Consider the following 20,683-nt stretch of genomic DNA (forward strand, 5'->3'; position numbering starts at 1 on the left):
AGCTTGCTGTTTCCTCACCCAGCGGCAGAGGGGAGCGTTTGTAGGGGTCCCAGCAGAGGTAGGTTTTAAGAAGGGAGAAGGTGGCAGAATCACAAAGTTTGATGGGGAGTTTTCCCTGGGTTTCCCCACACATAGGGGGTGGCATGGGAGAAGCACACAAGTGCTTGAGGGAGGAATGACTAGTTAAGGCGGGTGTCATTGGCAAAGCAAAGGCAGGGGTCTCAGCGAGTTAGATTCAGAGGTCGGCCCGGACAATAATGCTCCAGAAATAGCCAGCACCTCTTATGAGCCATCATCTCATCAATGAACAGTGCCTAGTCACTACTGCCAGTTTGAAAGTGTTACACCAAGTACCAGACTGACCAGTCAGGTCTGCACCATCCCCAAACATCCCCCAGGGCCCTGATTACAGTGCCAACCCCACTCCTGAGCAGGAGAGGGGGAGGAGGGAGAGCAGGCTGTGATTGACAGATTTCCCCCAGAGCCAGAGAAAGAGACTCAAACTCCCAGAGCCTCAAGCCCAAACTGACTCTTGAACCCTCAATGGGCCAAAATAGGACTGTAAGTCTCACAGAGAAGCAAAATAGCCTAGCTGTGGGGAAGTGATTTTGCCAGTAAGATGACAGTGGCAGAACCAGATTGACCTCAGTTTCCTGAATCCCAGTGCTTGTAACACAAGACCTGCCTGTCTCCTAGAGATCACGTTGGGGCAGGGGTAAGGGGCATTCTCTCTATATATAGACACCTGGCCACATCCAATAGTGATTTGCCTAGCAGGGATGAGGATGAAACCCCACTCTCCTGGATACCAGTCCAATCCTTACCCATGGGATCATCCTTTTTCTTCCTGCAGGCAGAGCCAGCTCTAGGCACCAGCAAACCAAGCATGTGCTTGGGGCGGCACATTTTCAGGGGCAGCATTCCATTTTTTTTTTTTTGTGTGTGGCTTCGGGCGGCAAAAGCCTAGCGCCGGCCCTGGTAGCAGCAGTGCATCGTGCGCGGGGGGAACCCTGGGGGCGCTACGGTTTGCGCCGCAGGGAAGCAGCACCCGCACCTCGTGGCTGGGCTGGGCAGGCTCTGAGCAGGGGACACTTGGGCTGGGGACCGCCCCACGGGGCGCACGGAGCCACCTGCAGGCGCCGCAGGGCGGCTGCCCTCCAGTGCCGCAGCCGGGGCTGGGCAAAGCAGCCCAAGCTGCCCAGGAACTGCGGCAGGGCAGCCAGAAGCAGCAGCAGGGCCATTGAGGGTGGGACCCTGCCGTGCAGGTTCCGCGTCCTGCTCTCCGGGGTTCCGCTCCCTCTGGGGCTACCCTGCAACATTTTTTTGCTTGGGGTGGCAAAAAACCTAAACCCGGCCCTGCCTGCAGGCCCCCGTCTCATGCACTAACTACACACAATCGCTGTGATGGAATTCAGTCACATACAGCCAGGGTCAGATTATGACATTCTGAGGCCCTAAGCTATGTCAAGAGGCCCAATACCATTAAAAAAAAAAAAAAAAAAAAAAAAAAAAAAAAAAAAAGAATTTATTATTTTCAGAGAAAGGATTGAATTTATAAACATGAAAGCTTTATATTTGCATATATACAAGGTGAAGTTGTAAAAATAGAATAATAATCTTAATTTTCAGCATCCCTCTCTGTAACGATGACATCATGACAAAAATAAATTTTAGACAAATTCCTTTGGACTAATTGCATATGTAAGTAAAGTAGAAGTAAACAATACAATATAAAATGTACAAAATAAAAAAAATACAGTAAATAATACAATTTACTAGACGAATTCTCAGGAAATTTCTCTTCTCTGTTAGGGCATCTAAATTGTGGAATTCCTTGTCTGAATGCACAGTGATATTCTTAGAGAATATATAAATGGCAATACGGGATACAAGAAGCAATAGAAGATATAGGATGCAGATAACCCACAAGCTTAAAGCTCAACTATTAGTCAAATTGATATAAATTAGGGCTGTCGATTAATCACAGTTAACTCACGTGATTAACTCAAAAATTAATCACGATTTAAAAAATTAATCACAATTAATCGCACTGTTAAACAATAGAATACCAATTGGAATTTATTAAATATTTTTGGATTTTTTTTCTACATTTTCAAATATATTAATTTCTATTAGGAACACAGAATACAAAGTGTACAGTGCTCACTTTATAGTATCATTTTTATTATAAATATTTGCACTGTAAAAATGATAAACAAAAGAAATAGTATTTTTAAATTCACCTCATACAAGTATTGTACTGCAATCTCTTTATCATGAAAGTGTAACTTACAAATGCAGATTTTTTTTGTTACATTACTACACTCAAAAACAAAACAACGTAAAACGTTAGAGCCTACAAGTCCAATCAGTTCTACTTCTTCTTCAGCCAATCGCTAAGACAAACAAGTTTGTTTACATTTATGGGAGATACTGCTTCTTATTTACAGTGTCACCTGAAAGTGAGAACAGGCGTTCACATGGCACTTTTGTAGCTGGCATTGTAAGGTATTAACGTGCCAGATATGCTAAATATTCATATGCCCCTTCATGCTTCGACCACCATTCCAGAAGACATGCTGATGATGCTCGTTAAAAAAATAATGCATTAATCAAATTTGTGACTGAACTCCTTGGGAGGAGAACTGTATGTCTCCTGTTCTGTTTTACCCGCATTCTGCAATATATTTCATGTTATAGCAGTCTTGGATGATGACCCAGCATGTTTGTTTTAAGAACACTTTCACGGCAGATTTGACAAAATGCAAAGAAGGTACCAATGTGAGATTTCTAAAAATAGGTACAGCACTTGAGCCAAGGTTTAAGAATCTGAAGTGCCATCAGAGGTGGGAATGGGCCAGTAAGGGTCAGTACGGTGTACCAGTAAGAAGTGGCTGCCAGTACCAGCCCGTACACAGCTGACATTAAAGCGGTGCTGCAGCAATGCTTTAATGTCACTGGCCATTCCCCCCCCCCCCCCCCGTTGGCAGCCCTGCTGGCCACCAATGGGGGGGGCAAAAGGGGCAGCTGCCCCAAGTCCTGTCGATTTAAAAGGGCCCGGGGCTCCCAGCCACCACGGCAGCAGCCGGAGCCCCAGACCCTTTAAATCACCACCAGAGCCCCAGGCGGCGTGGGCCAGGCACCACGGAAGGGCTGGCTGGGGGAGGCTGACCCCCAGCCCCACCTCTTCTGCCCGAGACCCCGCCCCTGTACCAGTAAGTCTTTTATGTTACTTTCACCCCTGAATGCCATCCAAAATCTGAGAGGGACTGGGTGTGAAGCATGCTTTCAGAAGTCTTAAAAGAGCAACACTCCGATGCGGAAACTACAGAACCCGAACCACCAAAAAAGAAAATCAACCTTCTACTGGTGGCATTGGACTCAGATGATGAAAATGAACATGCGTTGATCCGCACTGCTTTGGGTCGTTATCGAGTAGAACCTGTCATCAGCCTGGACGCATGTCCTGTGGAATGGTGGTTGAAGCATGAAGGGACATATGAATCTTTAGCGCATCTGGCATGTAAATATCTTGCGACCCCTGCTACCACAATGACATGCGAACATCTGTTCTCACTTTCAGACGACATTGTAAACAAGAAGCAGGCAGCATTATCTCCTGCAAATTGTAACCAAACTTGTTAGTCTGAGCAATTGGCTGAAGTAGGACTGAGTGGACTTGTAGGCTCTAAAGTTTTACATTGTTTTATTTTTGAATGCAGTTATTTTTGTACATAATTCTACATTTGTAAGTTCAACTTTCATGATAAAGAGATTGCACTACAGTACTTGTATGAGGTGAATTGAAAAATATGATTTATTTTATTTTTTACAGTGCAAATATTTGTAATCAAAAATAAATATAAAGTGAGCATGGTAAACTTTGTATTCTGTGTTGTAATTGAAATCAATATATTTGAAAATGTAGAAAACATCCAAAATATTTAAATAAATGGTATTCTATTATTGTTTAACAGCATGATTAATCATGCAATTAATTTTATTAATCGCTTGACAGCCCTAATATGAATTACACCCAGGTAATAAGCAAACCATCAGAAAATTGTATGCAGGTTGTATTTTTCCAATAAATTTGTTTTGTTTTTATAGAAGGTTATGATGAATTACCTAATATTGGTACTAAAATTAGTAGCAGAAAGTTTTTACTGAAACCAGTAAAAAAATTGTACATTATATATATATATATACATATATATATATATATATATATACACACACACACACACATATACACACACACACACACACACCAACACCAACAAATAATTTTATATATATTTAAAATTATATATATATAAAATTATTTGTTTATATATGTATGCCAAAAACCTGTGTTATTTTACCAGGATATTTCTGTGAAAGTTAGTGCTATTTTGTCTCTGTTCTCACAGGAAAACAAGAGAGGATATATAATTTTTTTACATCATGAGTGAGGAAAATTATCCTTCTTTTCATAAATGAAAAAACTTTTGATTAATTTTGTTAGTTTATCCAGATTATATATAAAGTAGATTTACAAATGTTTATTCCAATTTAATTTTCGCTACAAAACAATGAATTGTTGGGATTTTTCTTCTGCCATACTATAAAAATACAATGTATTATGCATAGGATATGTGATTTATAAGTCTATATAAGAATTTTTACATAACATACTACCTATAATAAAATATTATCTTACACGTTCCAAACCTGCCGAGCAGAAAATCCCAGTCTTTTTTCTAGGCAGACATCTCTCTTTGCATTCGCTTCCCTATCCTCTGTCTCCCCCAGGACCACTAATTAATCTTGAGTAAACACCTTGGACACACGGAGTGACAACAAGCTATATGCGCAAAAAGAAAGAAATAATTTACCAGAAAAAAAAGACTGGTAATCTCTAGACAGGCATTGAGAAAGTGAGAAAAACTAGCCTATATTCAAGCAAATATATTGAATATTCTAGGCTTTAATAGCCTATAAATCATATATGCACATAGTTTGAAATAACTTGCTCAGCAAGTACTCAGAATACTTTGATATATATGTATATCTTCCTTCACTTCTCTCAAAACCCTCTATTTATCCTTTCATCATCACTCTCCGATATTTACTGTGAAGGTTCCCGAAACTGACAGAGGGAAGCCATCACAAATTTATCCTCCTCAAGATCCATTCGACCCAAGTCCATAAGACGATCACCTGCAAACACAATCATGTGAAGCATGGATAGTTCATGAAACAGCAAGTGGCGTGCGCACTAAAATACACAGTTGTACGCATGTACAAATCAAAAGAAGAAAGAACACTAACATACGAGTATGAGCTTGGCAGGATTGCTTCACAACACTGGCATCTCCGACCTCACATTTCCCCCCGATTTTATCGGCAGTGTAATTATTTATTTATTTAAATAAATTATGAAGGCGTGGTCAGAATTTTACCAGTAGCTGGCCAACAAAACGCTACCTTAGCAGCTTAGACTGATAGCAGACTTATTCATAGAAATACTAATTTTACAAGTGCAATTATCGTTTTTAATCTCAGTCCTGGCCTCCTGCCTGTCAATAATGAACAATTAGTGAAGGGTTAGGGTAGGATAAGGGTATTGGTGTATCCAGATGTGTATGTTTTTGTCATATTTGAATGAAAATATTTATATAGAAGATTCTCTCTCTTTTTCCCATATCTCCTTTATTTCTCAACCGATTTTGATAAAACTTGAAATGGAGTCAGTCAGTTTTTTCTTTTTCAGAGGCCCCTCATATTGCGAGGCCCTAAGCTGTAGCTTAGTTATCTTATACCTTAATCCAGCCCTGCATACAGCTATTTGCCAGGCCAACTCAGCTGAGCCTCTCACGGGGCTCTGGGGAGGTCAGTTTTCAGATAGCGTAGCCAAGCACAAAGATTTTGTCTAAATGTAACAAGATGCAGGGTGGATAAGGGTTGATTCTACTATATGGAGGGACCGGAATTCTATTGCGGGCTCTACCATGATGACCTTTTGAAATCTCTGTTGTCCTTATTTGTCCCATATGTATAACGGGTTATTGATACTTGCTTCTCCTAGGTCAAAGGGTATTTTTTTTCAAAAGAAGATGTCAGCATAACCTACTGAGTGTTTTGTGTTCCCCTGTAATGGCTGGCCAATGTAGGAGGAGAAGAGACTACTGTTGCTGACAAGTAAAAGAAATTACTACTTTAGCTCCAGGGGCTGAGGTGAGTGCTGTGGTATGGAAGGCACTGGATTCAAACCTTGCTTTGAGAAGCATTTTGCCTGGCCCTGCTCATGTTTGCTGGGAACCTGGTGCAAAGTTCTTTTAAGAAGCTGCATGAAGTGCTGACACAAGTTAGTGAACATTAGGTGATAGTGATCAAAGTTTTTGAAATAATAGTTAACCAAGCACAGCCTGTTCCAACTTGAAAATCCCTCAGGATTTAGCCACCAGGACAACAACAGGCCCCTCAGCCATACTTCATCTTTCTATACCTAAGAGCTAGACCTGTAAAAAGTGCCCACCCCATAATGGCAATAGTAGGGTTACCATATTTCAACAAGCAAAAAAGAGGACGGGAGAAGCCCCGCCCTAGCCCCGCCCCTGCCCCTCCCACTTCCCGCCCCCCCAGAACCCCCAACCCTCCCCCCGTTCCTTGTCCCCTGACTGCCCCCTCCTGGGACCCCTGCCCCTAACTGCCCCCCGGGACTCCACTCCCTATCTAAGCCTCCTTGCCTCTTGTCCCCTGACTGCCCCAACCCTTATCCACACCCCCACCCCCAGACAGACCCCTGGGACTCCCACGCCCCATCCAACCACTCCCCACCCCCTGACAGCCCCCCCCAGAACTCCCAACCCATCTAAACCCCTCTGCTCCCTGTCCCCTGACTGCTCCGATCCCTCTCCACACTCCTGCTCCCTGACAGCCCCCCCAGAACTCCCAACCCATCTAAACCCCTCTGCTCCCTGTCCCCTGACTGCTCCGATCCCTCTCCACACTCCTGCCCCCTGACAGCCCCCCCAGAACTCCCAACCCATCTAAACCCCTCTGCTCCCTGTCCCCTGACTGCTCCGATCCCTCTCCCCACTCCTGCCCCCTGACAGCTCCCCCCCAGAACTCCCAGCCCCCTACCCCCCGCTCCTTGTCCCCTGACTGCCCCCTCCTGGGACCCCTGCTCCTAACTGCCCTCCAGAACCCCACCCCCTACCTAAGACTCCCTGTTCCTTGTCCCCTAACTGCCCCCTCCTAAGACCCCCCCCAACTGCCCCCCAGGACCCTACCCCCTACCTGTACCCTGACTGCCCAAAACTTTCTCCACTCCCCTCCAAAAGCCCCCCCCCCGTTTCTTGACTGCCCCATCCAGAACCTCCCTGTCCCTTCTCCTGCCCCCCCTTACCCTGCTGCTCAGAACAGGGTGTTGGGCTCTGTGCCAGCCGGACACATGGCTGAGCTCCCCAGCACAACAAAACCCGGTCCCTGGCCCTGCACAGGGTTGCCGGAGCGGGCTGCAGGAGGAGGAGCTGCCGGCCGGCTCAGAATGCAGGGATGGGGGGGTGGGAGGAGGAAGCTGCTCCGGAGTCCAGCCCGGGACTTTCCTGCAGCCCTCCCAGCCGCTCGCTCTGCCGGGGGAGGGGGAAATCCCGGACATTGTGAGTGCTTTACAAATTCCCCCCGGACGCTATTTTTAGCACACAAAAGGAGGACATGTCCGGGTAAATCCGGACGAATGGTAACCCTAGGCAATAGCATACCCAATAGCAGGGCACCGAAGGACAGGGAGACTGAGATAATGGCCTGCACTTTAGTTCAAGTCTTTACAGATCATGCCCAAAACACAGGTTTACAACTGCATGTAAACGGTGGTGTGCAAGTTAAAGCGCAATTATACTTGAGAAGACTTGTGTCACATTTATTCTTGCTTAATGACTCCAAGCTCATGTGGGTTACCATATTTTAAGTGTCCAAAAAGAGGACACTCCATGGGCCCCAGCCCTGCCCCAACTCCGCCCCCTCCCCTGGACGCTTCGGCCCCTGCCCTCCCCCTCCCCTGCTTCCCGCGAACATTTGATTCGCGGGAAGCCTGAAGCAGCAGGCAAGCTGGGGCGAGGGGGCGTGGCTCTGGCCCCGGCGTCTCCTGCCCGGCTTGGCTCGGGCCCCGCACTGCCGGTCCCCGGCCCCGCACCGCCAGCCCCCGACCCCAGCCCCGAGCACCGCCGGCCCCGGCCCAGCCCCTGGCCAAGCACCGCCCAGCCCGGCCCCGGGCCCCGCACCGCCGGCTCCGGCCCCAGCCCAGCCCCCGGCCGAACACAGCTGGCCCCGAGCCCCGGGCCTCGCACCGCCGCCCCCGGCCGAGCACCGCCAGGCCCGGCACAGGCCCGGCCCCGCACCGCCGGCTCCGGCCCCACACCGCCGGCCCCGGCGGCTCCAGCCGAGCACTGCTGACCCCAGCGGCTCTGGCCCCCGGCTGAGCACCGCTGGTCCCTCCCTCCCTATTTTCCCGGACATGTCCGGCTTTTTGGGATTTCCTCCTGGACGGGGATTTGAGGCCCCAAAAGCCGGACATGTCCGGGAAAATACGGACGTATGGTAACCCTAGTTCAGTTTACATCAACACACTTTCTTGCAGCCTGCGATCTAGAAGTCAAGCTCCTTCCGCCATATCCCTCATCACTGGTAATAAAGATTCTACAGGATTGCCAACCCCTCAGCCTTCAAAATTATAAGTCAAACCTCAAAAAGTCATGAGATTTTAAATAATGATAAATGCTGGGCCCTTTTTCTTTGCTTTCTGCTTTCAGAGACTTTGGGGGACTTTCCAGTCACATTTTCAAGCTAGTATCTGCAGCTATGAAGGCTAGAAACAAAACTTCATTTTTTTTTTAAATTAAAGCATGTAACTATGCTTCATCTATCCCATATTACCTCAACTCTAGGACCTGAGGCTTTAAGGAAAACACCAACTAAGAAGAGACTGGCAATGAAATGGTGACAGCTGGCAACACTGCCAGAGCTATAAGCTGAGAGTTTGATATATGAGGCAGAGTAGACTTGAGCTCCTTCCCCTGTAGTTGAATTGACTGCAAGGCTACACCTTGGATATTGAGTCAACTCCCTGTGTAAGAAGCTGCCTTTTGTTTTTGTGTGTTTGCTATACATTTATATTGGACAGCAGGTGAGGCAGGGAGTAAGAAAGACAGCGTGAGTACAATGAAGGAAGGTTGAAACTAAGAAGTAGGATATACCGTTGTCATTCAGGGTCTGAATCCCATTGTTGCTGCTATAGCAACACATATGGCCAGGCCACTCCTTATTTATAGAGCAAACATGCTGTCGGTCTCTTTGCAACAGGAAGTTACCACCAAGATCCTACACCAAAGAAAAAAAAAGGAATGCTGCTTCGTCTGGCTGCTGGTCCTGATCTACAGCAAATTCTTTATCCCAGGTGACCCAGAAAACGATGCTGTTCAGAATCCATTTTCCTCCCCCCAGTGGCCCATTTCCAGCATGCAAATTCAATTAGCTCTGAGCAGCAAGGTAACAAGTCATAAAAGAAGGGAAACTGCAGTCTGCTGTGAGGAGCGTGGGGCCCGGGCAGCCTGCAGGAGACAAGCTGTTCTAGAGAGGCTAGATATTCCCATGCCAGATGCCAGTTTCCTCATGTTGCCATGGCAACAAGAACTATTTTATGATGTTACAGACAAGACAGGGGAGTGATAGAAATTCATCCATTTAAGTCTTCTACCTTAAGGATGGTATAAGCAGGGGTCCAGAAGCTTTAGAAAAAAAAAAAAACTCTTTTGGGGCAATTTCTTTTTTACATATTGCATGTGTGCGCGTGTTCTATTTCCCCTACCAATTCTTCCCTGTTTGTGAGCAGCAGGTCAAGAGGAACATGGCCCCTAGTTGGTTCCTCCAGCACTTGCACCATGAAGCTGTCCCCAATACTGTCCAAAACCTTCCGGGATTGTCTGTGCACTGCTGTATTGCTCTCCCAGCAGACGTCAGGGTGATTGAAGTCGCCCATGAGAACCAGGACCTGTGATCTGGAAACTTCTGTTAGCTGTCCGAAGAAAACCTCGTCTACCTCATCCTCCTGGTCTGGTGGTCTATAGCAGACGCCCCACCACAACATCATCCTTGTTGCTCTCGCCTCTAAACTGAATCCAAACATGATCAGCACATATTATATAAATCCAGTTCTGTGAGACTTCTTTTGCTAAATTTTCTCAACACCTCAGGTACTGTGGGACAGATTCTCTTGGTGCAATCTTTGTGCCACTCAGCACAAAGAGGGCCAGATCCTCGTTCATAAATGGCCATTGGAGAATACCTGCTAGCAGCTGCCCCACTCTATCCCAGTGTAAGTGACATGCTGGGTGGCATGACAAAGCTCGCTCTTTACTGGCATCTTATTTCAGCTACATGGCAACTTAACACCAGGCCAGGCCAGCACACAATCACGGAGCTATAACAGCTCCCTTCTGACCCTCCTCTGTGCACTCTGAAGGACTTGGATGCAGGGGAGAAATGAGCCGTGTATATTTAGGAGGATGTCACTCATGGGCAGTGGATGAACCCCGGGCTCTGAGAGGCTAGACCCCAGCCAGGACCACCCGTTCTGCCTGAGGCCCTGCCACTCCCACCGGAGCCCTGAGCCCCCCCCCAGCCCTGGAGCGCCAGGTCGTTGGGCAATGCACACGCAACCAGCCGGGCGGGCGACACGGCCTCCCTCCCCCAGCCCCGGAGTGCAGGCCAGCCCCCATTAGCCCCCCAAACCCATGTGTGGGAAGAACCTCCTGCAGCACAGCCTGGGAAGCAGGAAGGAGCCTGGGGTTGGAGCATGGGCAGGACCACACAAGGCTGTTTGGGGAGGCAAAGCCTCCCCCGGCCTTCGATACCTGCCGCCCATGATGTCGCTTCTTTAATAGCCAGATGCCCCTTTGAACAATGGATGTGGTATACTGGTATTTCAGAAACTGCTTCTCAGAGAAATAACTCAGGTACATTACTACATCTAAAAAATTCTGTAACTATGTATGTTTTTCAGGTGCTTTATCCACAAAATGTCTTAAGAGCACAAATGCCATGTATTCCCTGTACTGGATGTGATTTCTTTAAAGTATTATCACATTAGTTCCCCCTCTGCCCCGCAACTGAAAATTTTAGTGAAATATTTTTAACTTGTATGCAGCTGATCTGAAGGTTATCCATATACTTCTAATTAGATAAATATAACTAAAATTAAAACTGAAGTGTTCAATAAGTTGACCAAAAAAAAGGTGCATGTGGGTTTCCAGGTGCGAATAACTTAATACAATTAAGTAGTAAGGGTACATGTACAGAAAGATGCAATACTATCTCTGGTATTTCATTAATGTAATTTAATTCTAACCCCCCTGTAAATATACCACACTTCATCATCTGCAGTAAGCTGCAGGACTAGAGCATAAGGCACATTTTTCATATTAAAGTTACTTTCTCGAACTATCTGGCATACAGAGTATGAACACAATACGACAAGATTTTACACATGTGCCTCTTTACTAAAAAGTGCATTATTTGAGATCTAAATACATGGTCATAGAATTAAATGCCATATCATGACAGACACATGCACAACAGGGTAGATTTAAGATTGCACATGCACTCCTGACTGTGCTGGGAACACTTATGAGATGTTTGCAGCACCAGTGACATGACCTTTCTATATTTTATTGCACATACTCTGAGGGCTCCTTTGAATTTCTAACCACCTGAGAAGGGGAATCATTGTGATAGATGGAAGATAGACCCATCTGATCAGAGTCTATCAAACCCAGTAGAGGATGTACAGATGATACCACACCCACCTTTCAGCTCTGACTGTAGGCACTCACACATGATGACACCGTCAGCACGTATACATCATGCCTGTCAGTACAGTTCAACAGCTGGGGTTGGAATATACATGTGCAGTGTGGTTCACTGCTAGGCTGGCAGGGGTATAATAAATCCAATGACCGAGGAAGACTTCTGCTACATGCTTGAGAGACTAACTATTGGCTTTGAAATGATGACAGCTGCCTTCAAATGAAGTAGTCATTTTCAGCTATAAATGTGATTTAATTGATCTTAGTGATCTCTCTCTTCCCCATCCCCTTTCCCTGAATATGGTTCATACCACACAGTCAAGCTGGCTTGATGGATTTCCTTTCACATAGCTCTGGCTGAAACACCTGCTGGAAATGGAGTGGTTGTAATATTACCAAAATATTAATCTAGGAGTACAATTGCAATATTAGGGCCTATAATCTGACTGTACAGCTAATGGTATCACTGATTAAGGAAGAGCCAGGTTTACCTAGATCAAACCTGACACACATTTTGAAAAAAGTGTTAGTGTAACTTGAATTACTTCTGTTATTTTCTTCTCCTTCTTTTGTTCCAAATAAAAGTAACTCTTGTTCATTTAAGTGGCATGGTTGGATGATTGCATTTTGGGAGAGCTAACAAGAAGTGCTAGTTAATTTAAAAAGATAAGTGGTCTCAATGCATTGTAACTGTGAAGAAGCCACACAACTCAGAGTTAACAGACACATACTCCTACATTCAACCTATTCTTGTACGCTGGCCAGAAAAGCCATGGCGGGACACACATTCAGCTTGCTTGCAAATAAGGAACCAGATTCACTGTGGGGTCCTGGCAACAGAGGCTGATGCAGGCGACTCCAGTGACCCTGTGACTTGAATTGCTCCCCCAACCCTTCTGATTTGATTAGTTTCTAGGCCTCAGGGTTTTTAAGCCTTAAAAGAAAGTGTTGAACTGATGGGGTCATGACTGCAACATGGGCGGTCAGATCTAGTGGTCACGGTGAGAGTCAGTCCGAGTCAGGTACCAGGAGGTCAGAGTCTGAGATGGGCCAGTGGGCAGACCAAGAATCAGGTGTCAGGAGGCAGGCAGGGTCTGCTTACCAGGAGATCCAGGTCGAGGGCAGATTAGCAATTGAATAGTGAAGTCAAGGATAAAACAGGGTCAGGAGCTGGAGCTTAAGGTCTATCTCAAGCAGGGTCTGGAACAGACATGGGCAGGCAGTCTGTGTTATTGCTCAGACAGCTCCCTTCATGGCTTCCTGGTTGAAGCAGTGGTACCAGCCAATCAGTGGGCTATGAGGGGCCACCACTCAGGTCCTGCTGGGCAGTACTTTCTGCCAAGTCCAGCCTTGCAGGGTCCTCCCATGGGAGCCCAGCCTAAGCCTCCAATGGCATTGCAGAGGCCTGAGCAGCCCAGAACCCCCATGGTCATAGCTTCCAGCCCTGCAGGTTCTAACAGATGGAAGGTGCTAGTGATTGACAGCTGTAGAGACTGAAAGCTTCACAGGTCCAGCCGATGCTCACTCCTCTATCCTTGATTTGCAGCACTGTTATACCTTTCAGGTCACTTTGATGTTCTCAGCTCATTCTCATCCCCGAAACTTCCCTCCTCCCCCTCGTTCCTAAAGGGCGTGCAACCAAGTACAAAGCATGATTGTGGTTAGGCATCTTTAAGCCCCTTGGTTTCAGTTTAAACCAATTTTTAATGAAAAATTCCCAGGTTTTACAAAAAGTATTATTTTTTTTTTCTGATTTTCACCCTACTTTTGTATTATTCAAATATATAAAAATAACTTGTTTTATTAGGAAAGTACAATACATTGCATGAGATCTATGTATTACAATAATACATTAGTCTGTGTGTATATGCAAAGCTGCCTGTTGAAGTAAGGCTATTAGTCTAGAAGATACACACAATAAAGCAGATGCGCACGCACTTCAGTATGTGAAGCAGGCACGCACGCAAGCTCTGATGAATCTCACACCCACCATGTACACATTTCAAGCTGTTAGCAGGTAACAGTCTAAAGATCTGACACACTAAAATGAGAAGAAAACAAAAATCTGTATCAGAATATGTTTCAGAACACAAGGAAGTATTTGAAAGCTTAAAAAAAAAAAAAAAAAAAAAGAGAGAGAGAAAAGGATGAAGATGAGTGTGTGCACTGCAAATGATGTGGCCCAATTATTAAATGTAAATATTTATAGACAAGTAGTTCTAAGTCTACAACAGTAAACTGTTTATTCAAATTAAAAGTTTTATTTGAGGATTAGTGATGTATTGTTTTCTTAAACTCGGAGGTGGCATTGTGTTTTGAGTTCTGTTTTAGTTCTGCAGCAAACCACATTGATGAACGGAATTCAAAGCTTTTATCTACTGAATACTTCCCCCCGCCCCGTCTTTCCATCCACCGAAATAAACCCCGATATTTACCCAGAAAAATTATTGATTTTTTTGCACTGATTTTCACCTACTTTTGTTGTTGTGGAAATAAACACTGAAAAATTCCCAGGGGAAAATTAAATAAAATAAAAACTGAAAATGAAGGTCCCTAGGCATCTTTCACAGTTTACTCTGACAACTGTTTGCAATGTGTTTGTATTCTCATAGGCCTTGCCTACACTTGAAACTGCCCCAGTTTTAGCAATTGTTTTGGCCAATGTACATGGCAGAGGGGCATTGCTGGCACATATCACATTGTTACATGTGCAGGTGAATGAGCTCCTGCTGGTGTGGCTGATGTGATTAGGTCCTATGATGGTGTCCCTTGAATAGATCTGTGGACAGAGTTGGCAGCGGGGTTTGTTGCAGGGATTGGTTCCTGGGATAGTGTTTTTCTTGTGTGGTGTGTAGTTGTTGGTGAGTATTTGCTTCAGGTTGGGGGGCTGTCTGTAAGCGAGGACTGGCCTGTCTCCCAAGGTCTGTGAGAGTGAGGGATCTTCCTTCAGAATAGGATGTAGATCCTTGATGATGCGCTGGAGAGGTTTTAGTTGGGGGCTGTAGGTGACGGTTAGTGGCATTCTGTTACTTTCTTTGTTGGGCCTGTCCTGTAGTAGGTGACTTCTGGGTACCCACAGACTTCAACAAGAAACTGCAGAACTGGAATTAATTTGCAAACTTGACATCAGCAAATTAGGCCTGAATAAAGACTGGGAGTGGCTGGGTCACTACAAAAAGTAATTTTCCCTCTGTTGATATTCACCCCTTCTTGTCAACTGTTGGGAATAGGCCACTTCCACCTTGATTGAATTGGCCCCGTTAGTACTGACCCCTGACTTGGTAAGGCAACTCCCATCTTTTCACATGCTATATATTTATACCTGCTTACTGTATTTTTCACTCCATGCATTTAATGAAGTGGGTTTTAGCCCATGAAAGCTTATGCCCAAATAAATTTGTTAATCTCTAAAGTGCCACAAGGACTCCTCATTGTTTTTGCTGATACAGACTAACATGGCTACCCCTCTGAAACCTATGAATAGCTAGTAATATGACATACAGGAAATGCTTACTAATGATAACATTATAATCTGTTGTCTACATTCTCCACTTTTTGCATCACTCTAGGTCACTGTTTGGATTGCTTCTGTCCTTTTGAGTTTGTGACCCCTCCAATTTTGATGCCCTGCGCAGATCTGATTACAAGAGAATTTCCTTCAAAGAAAGGCCTGAAGCAGATGCATACAGTGCTTGGTTTTATAAGCTTACTTGGCCAAAGACACCTCAGGAAATTCCAAGAGGCACCCAGACCAGGTTATTACTAACAGGAACGGTCGCTGCCTGAGGACAGATGCTTCACAATTTTGGCAGTCACAGCTTCATGAGTCACCTGGAAATGCTCTGCAGATATTGCTGGTCCTTGGCCTCAGGTTGAGAACACTAGTCTGCTGTAGGGCAACCACCTAGTTTGCCTTAATAGTAGCACCGGCCCTGCGTTTTATTCTACGCTTTAGGTCGAGCCCTACTGGTGCAATATGGGACAGCCCAGATGCCATCCTGAGCACTCCACCCAGAACCATGGCTTGCTGGCATCCTGTTTAAAATCCAGCTGTCCTGAACCTGCCTCATGCACCATTAGTGTGAACACTCACACATTCCCAGAATACCAGCTAGTCCAGAAATAACATGGGACCACCTCCGCAGCATGACTTGACATGCCCGGTGCGTATGAGATCACACCATACAGAGCATGCCAATTTGCAGAGCATATCACTCTAGCCCCACCAGTGTGACCTCAGATGCCTAGTGTGTGCGAGGTTATGCCAGCAGGGGTGGAGGGGTGCACTCTTCAAATTGGCATTCCCCTGGCCAATGCCCGACAAACCCAAGACTGTGTGTCTCAATACCAGATGGGGGACAAACTACCCCCAAACAAAGGACCATCTGGGTCAAAAGCGGACGAATGGCCTGCCCACGCACTGTCATCTCCCTTCCTGACAAGGCTTTGCCTGCAAACACAGACCTCTAAGCAATCTTGCTTGTGCAAGTCGGTAAATTATTAATCCTCCTGTCGTTATCTAAAGTCAGGAGCACTAACCTCACCCGTGAAGCACAGACCTCTCCCGGGCTGCACCCTTGACTAACCTGTGCTGCTTGTCTCCGGTAGGAAAAGCTATTATCCACCTGCAGCGCAAGGCCCAGGAAGTGCCGAGCTTCCCCGTGACCCTCACACTGGAGAATGCCACAGTGGGGATGGCAGCGCTGCAGTGGCAGCAGCATTTCCCATGGGGCAATGTTATCAGTTCTAGTTAGATTCACATTCTGGGTCTGCTGAGCCTGGGGGGGGCAGTATCAGGGGGGCAAAGCCTGCTTCCCTCTGTTGGGGAGCAAAGAGCACCCCAGTGGGGTTCCTCTAACCAGGCAGGGAGGATTTGGGGGTATGGGTTGCACACTTCCTGGGTGGCAGAGGGCTCAACTCTACAGTCTCCCAGAGGGAAGCCTACTATCTGGAGCCTCCTGTTGGTCATAGGGGTAAGTAGTGGAGATGCAGTGCCTACTGTAATTACTCTGCTGGAAGGTGGAGGAAAGAGGAAATGTCTCCCCTCCTTCCCTCCCCCCGCAGGCTGGGGAAAAAGAGGGTTTGGGCCTCAGTGCAGAATCGCTGATGCAATCCCCTGCAGATGCTAGGGACACTTGTGAAGTGAAAAAGGGTAGAGAGAGGTCTCACGCTTCTCCCTGCACCCTCCCTCTACGCAACAGCAGCTGCTTCCTAAAGCACAGACCAAAAATGGGACCATTTGAATGTGAGAGATATCTACAAAATATGAAGGAGATTTTAAGTGACTCATTCAGATGACCCCATTGTGCTGAAAATAGCCCCTCCCCCATACACACAATTAGTATCACCCCTGCTGCAACCATCCCTGCCTGCCCCCTCCCCATTCCCTACCAAAATTCTCATATTAAAAGCTCAGGAAAAATCCTGAAACAGAATCTTTGTTTCAATGATATGAAGTAACTGGCCAGATATGCAGTGAAGGTTCCTGTCCATCCAGATGCTTGCTACCATGGTGATGAGGGCCAGGTAGCGTGCCTCCCATTACTTAAAATGACACCAGTCCCTCTCTTCCTTCCCTTTGATTTTTAACATCTGAATCTGAGAACGAAGGGAGGGAAAGCCTGGATGCACAGAAGTGAGATTTACACTTGGCTGTGAGTGGGGCAAACTTATTGGTCGGTCTTATTCCTCCTGGCTGTGTGTTCCATATTCTTGGTCCAGCTCTGGCTCTGTGTTTTAATACAGAAGAGACAGATGTCTAGTGTGTTACCTCAGTGTGCCCTTGTTGCCAAGAAGGCTAACAGCATTTTGGGCTGTCTAAGTAGGGGCATTGCCAGCAGATCGAGGGATGTGATCATTCCCCTCTATTCGACATTGGTGAGGCCTCATCTGGAGTACTGTGTCCATTAAAGGGGCCCCACACTACAAGAAGGATGTGGAAAAATTGGAAAGAGTCCAGCGGAGGGCAACAAAAATGATTAGGAGGCTGGAGCACATGACTTATGAGGAGAGGCTGAGGGAACTGGGATTGTTTAGTCTGCAGAAGAGAAGAATGAGGGGGGATTTGATAGCTGCTTTCAACTACCTGAAAGGGGGTTCCAAAGAGGATGGATATAGACTGTTCTCAGTGGTAGCAGATGACAGAACAAGGAGTAATGGTCTCAAGTTGCAGTGGGGGAGGTTTAGGTTGGATATTAGGAAAAACTTTTTCACTAGGAGGGTGGTGAAGCACTGGAATGGGTTACCTAGGGAGGTGGTGGAATCTCCTTTCTTAGAGGTTTTTAAGGTCAGGCTTGACAAAGCTCTGGCTGGGATGATTTAGTTGGGAATTGGTCCTGCTTTGAGCAGGGGGTTGGACTAGATGACCTCCTGAGTTCCCTTCCAACCCTAATATTCTATGATTCATCCGCTGGAGATAGAAGTAACATCCTTGGGGAGACACAGAGTCTATCGGCGGAAATGTGCAGTATGGTGGGCAGTAGGGTCTGGTGCCCAAAACTTGGCAACTCCTTGCTTAGGGCAGACCACACTTAACCAGCTTTAATCCCTTTTCCACCATAATTATTTATAGATTATACAGCCAGCATAACCTTTCACAGATTTAACAACAGTTACACAAGTGAGCACATACTGATACTCCCATGTGTCACTATGAATTCCAATTCCAAGAGTTACTGTGTCTGCCTTATCTTTTGCAGATCTGTAATTGACTTTTGTGCCAAAACAAAAGCATTCAATTACTGATGTAGCTGAGGGTGGTGAAGCACTGGAATGGGTTACCTAAAGAGGTGCTGGAATCTCCATCCTTAGAGGTTTTTAAGGCCTGGCTTGACAAAGCCCTGGCTGGGATGATTTAGTTGGGGTTGGTTCTGCTTTGAGCAGGGGATTGGACTAGATGACCTCCTGAGGTCTCTTCCAACCCTAATAGTCTATGATTCTAAATGCCTTCCCTCAAGATAGAGCAAGTAAGCTAATTAAAATCATAGAAATCAAGGGACATCACCCCTATCCCCATCCAAGAGAGCAGCACAGTGCCCTGTCCTGCCTTGGTAAAGAAAATAATCCAGTTCAGAAAAAGAAACCACCTTCCCCACTTCTATCCCCCGACTCTTAGTTATTGTAAGACATAGGGAATTCTAAGTGTCCTGGACTGTAAAGTATTCCAAAGTAGATAACTCCTGAAGACTCACTGGCTTTAGAGCAATATCCTAATCAGGGGTGAAAGTAACTTAAAGGACTTACCAGTACGCTGGAGTCCTGAGCGGGGTGGGGCCTCAACCAGAAGAGGCATGACCTCAACAGGAAGAGGCGGGGCCTTTCAAGATTTAAAGGCCCTGGGGCTCCGGCTGTGGCTGGGAGCCCCAGGACCTTTAAATCACCCCGGAGCTACCAGCTGCAGAGACATCTGGGAGCCCTGGGGCTTCGGGCAAATTAAAGGGCCCGGGACTCCGGCCGCTGCGGTGCTCCGGGCCCTTTAAATCACTGCCGGAGCCCTGCTGCCACTACCCCGGGGCAGCAGGGCTCGGGCTAGGGCTGGGGTAGCGGCGGCAGGGCTCTGGAGGTGATTTAAATGGCCCAGGGCTCCAGCCGCTGCAGGTAGACTCATAGACTCATAGACATTAAGGTCAGAAGGGACCATTATGATCATCTGGTCTGACCCCCTGCATGCTGCAGGCCGCAAGACCCTTCCCTGGACTCTACCGTTGAAGTCCCCAATCCTGTGTTTTAGTGACTTCAATCGGCTGAGACCCTCCTGCTAGTGATCCCTGCCCCATGCTGCGGAGGAAGGCGAAAAACCTCCAGAGGCTCAGCCAATCTACCCTGGAGGAAAATTCCTTCCCGACCCCAAATATGGCGATCAGTAATACCCCGAGCATATAGGCAAGAGTCTCTAGCCTGACCCTTGTTGGCCATTATGCTGTTCATGTACCATTGCTTGGTTTTCCTTGGCTACTATGTTTTATCATTAAACCATTCCCTCCATAAACTTATCCAACTTAATCTTAAAACCAGACAGGTCCGTCGCCCCCACCGTTTCCCTCGGAAGGCCGTTCCAATATTTCACCCCTCTGATGGTCAGAAACCTTCGTCTAATTTCAAGCCTAAACTTCCCCCCGGCCAGTTTGTATCCATTCGTTCTCGTGTCCACATTAGTACTAAACTGGAATAATTCCTCTCCCTCCCTTGTATTAACCCCTCTGATATATTTAAAGATAGCAATCATATCCCCCCTCAGCCTTCGCTTTGTCAGACTAAACAACCCAAGCTCCTCTAATCTCTTTTCATATGACAGGTTTTCCATTCCTCTGATCATCTTAGTCGCCCTTCTCTGCACCCGTTCCAGTTTGAGTTCATCTTTTTTAAACATTGGAGACCAGAACTGCACACAGTACTCCAAATGAGGTCTCACCAGCACCTTATACAACGGAAGCAGGACCTCCCTATCTCTACTAGATATACCTCGCCTAATACACCCCAAGACCGCATTGGCTTTTTTCACCGCCACGTCACATTGCCGACTCATAGTCATCCTGCGGTCCACAAGGACCCCTAGGTCCTTCTCCTCTTCCGTTACTTCTAACCAATGCGTCCCCATCTTGTAACTAAAATTGTTATTATTCGTCCCCAAGTGCATCACCTTACACTTTTTACTATTAAATTTCATCCTATTTCTGATACTCCAATTCACAAGCTCATTCAAGTCTCCCTGCAGAGTATCCCTATCCTCCTCCGAGTTTGCAACTCCTCCCACCTTCGTATCATCCGCAAACTTTATCAGCCCACTCTTGCAATCGGTCCCGAGGTCAGTTATAAATAGATTAAATAAGATGGGTCCC

At 46.4% G+C, this 20,683-nt stretch overlaps 1 protein-coding gene across 2 annotated transcripts in view; it reads right to left on the reverse strand.

Annotated features, from left to right (window-relative positions):
- The window catches only part of SIDT1 (SID1 transmembrane family member 1), a 93,978-nt gene that overhangs the window by 63,051 nt on the left and 10,244 nt on the right, over window positions 1-20,683 (reverse strand). The window lies entirely within an intron of this gene.

Source organism: Malaclemys terrapin, chromosome 1 (assembly GCF_027887155.1).
Source record: "Malaclemys terrapin pileata isolate rMalTer1 chromosome 1, rMalTer1.hap1, whole genome shotgun sequence".
NCBI classification, from domain to species: domain Eukaryota; kingdom Metazoa; phylum Chordata; order Testudines; family Emydidae; genus Malaclemys; species Malaclemys terrapin.